We start from the raw sequence: 2,615 nt of genomic DNA on the forward strand, positions 1-2,615 counted from the left end.
TTTCCCATAGGTTTCACCTAAATATAACGCATTTTTTGAGTGTTCGTAAATATAAGGTGACTTATGGAGTAAATATAAAAAAATGTTTTATTTGTTTACCATACCTCTCATTTATTTATATTTTTATTAATTTACCATACCTCTTCTACAAATATGGTATTTGGCCCATAGGATTCACTTAAATAAAACCTCTTTCTTGAGCCTTCATAAATAGAACGAGGGTTATGGACTAAATATAAAAAGAGGTTTTATTTATTTACCATGCGTTTAGTTTATTTATATTTTTATTTATTTACGATACCTCCACTTTACTTATATTTTTATTTGTTTACACCCTTGCATGTATATAAGGTGACTTATGGAGTAAATATAAAAAATGTTTTATTTATTTACCATACCTCTCATTTATTTATATTTTTATTAATTTACCATACCTCTTTTATAAATATGGTATTTGGGCCTTTGGCCCATAGGATTCACTTAAATAAAACCTATTCTTGAAAATGTGCGAATGGATTCACTTAAATAAAACCTATTCTTGAAAATGGGCGAATGGAAGGTTGTAACTCCTAATTTCAAGGGCTAAATTTACCTTTTTTACCCTCTCCCTTAAAATAAGGTGGGCTATTTGAGGTGATTTGTAAAAATGTACTATGATACAAAATATTCGCCCACTAAAAATTTAAAATCCCTTAATTTCGCCAAAGGGCGAACATTCGCCCCTAAAATTTTCTATGAAATCTACATTTATATATTCATATATTGATTGGAAGGATTCTCACAATGGTCACTTCTTTCAATTAGATCCCCTTGAAGCCCTTGGGATACCTAATACTTTCTTATATAATATAGTTGGGGCTTGCTACTTGTTGGCGTGTTGGGGTAAACAAACTTGATGTGTTTTTTTTATCTCACAGTTGGAGTCTATGGAATAAGAAAGAAATTTGATAACTTGAAAAAGGTGGTAGCTTGAAAAAAGTTGTAGAGAAAAGATTAATCTCTCCTACCTTGACAGAACTCATTGTCAATATCAACACCTACAAGAACTTTGTTGTGGAATATTATCAAAACTAATAGAAGGATATGAAAGAGTGTATTGTAAGAACCTTGACAAACATGACCACTCAAACTTGGAACATTGTTTGTAGGAAGAGAAAATTATGTTTCCTTTCCAAACATGTATGTTAGTATATTATAGTTTAATGAATATGTTTTCTTATTATCATATATGGTTTCATACTTTAACAAAACATTCGCCAAGACTTCACAATGTTTTATTATTTAGTAAAAGATTTTCCAAGACCTTACAAGATTTTATAATTCAGTGAAAGATCCTCCATCACTGTACAAGATAATATAATCTGGTGAGAGATTTGCCAAAAAATTATATATACATATTATATTATTGATAAAATCGCCTCCCATTTTTCCTATGTATAATGGGATTAGCCCATTTATATACATATAAATTTAGGGTGGTTAAAATTTTCCTTGCAACCAAATAAGCATGCTTAAACATATGTGGCTATAAGATATAATAAACTAAAATAATAGAAAATAGTACCTCAAATCATAGATTAACAACACAATATATGGTCAAGAGTGGGAAAGTATCTACCTGGGTTGATAGATATCTTTTATTGCCTCAAGAGGGCTAGTTGAGTCTTAAGACTAGGCAACAATAATAGAATCTTACCAATTTGTAGGCCAAGAACTGAGGAAGGTTGATGTAGTATCTACTTGGGTTGATAGATATCTTCTATTCCCTCAAGAGGTCTAGTTGAGTCTTAAGACTAGGCAACAATAACAGAATCTTACCAATCTGTAGATAGGCCAAGAACAAAGGGACGTTGATGTGTGTACAGATGTAGTTTACAAGGTCTAAGAGGGAATCCAAGGAAGCTAGACATTACAATAGTCATCATCATAGAAGTAACAAGTTACACATAGCTCAAGGGGAGGTATCCTTATCTCCATTGTATTATCGTCTTTAACTTTCTTTTCCTCCTAATTTCTCTAAGATATGGTTTTTTTTCCATCTTTTCCATTTCCATAATTATTGAGGTGGTCAAGGTAATACTTACCTCTATATCGTTATCACACTAATAAAAACATTTTTGTAAATTGCCCATTTCACCTCATAGATAGCAACACTTACAACCATTGGATATGATTTTTCCATTTTAGGCCCATGAATGACCAAGTTTAAAAATGAATAGACAAAAAATTGCAATATTATCTAAGGTTTCTCTCTTCCCTTTTTGAAATATCAAATAACTAGAATGCACTCTACATGGATGGGATTTGACGTGTTATCCTCTACATGGATGAGAGTTGACATGTGCTATCAAATGCTTATTCTAAAAATGGAAAAGAGATATGTGATGTGTTACCTAATATATTTAAAAAGGAATACATCTTCAAGAAATATTTCCCTTTCATTTTCCATGTGATTCACTTCTTTGTTTATATATTTTTATGTAAAGAAAACTTCACTACATAATCTTGGTCATTTTCAAAATCAATTATTTTCATTTTTTATTTTACTCTCAAAATCCATTATTTCTCTTTTGTATTTTTTTGAAAGTTAATTTAAATAAATAAATAATTGTTAA

This window comes from Pinus tabuliformis, chromosome 5_2 (genome assembly GCF_031772625.1).
Source record: "Pinus tabuliformis cultivar Carrire ecotype Pingquan chromosome 5_2, CPIR1, whole genome shotgun sequence".
Lineage (NCBI taxonomy): Eukaryota > Viridiplantae > Streptophyta > Pinopsida > Pinales > Pinaceae > Pinus > Pinus tabuliformis.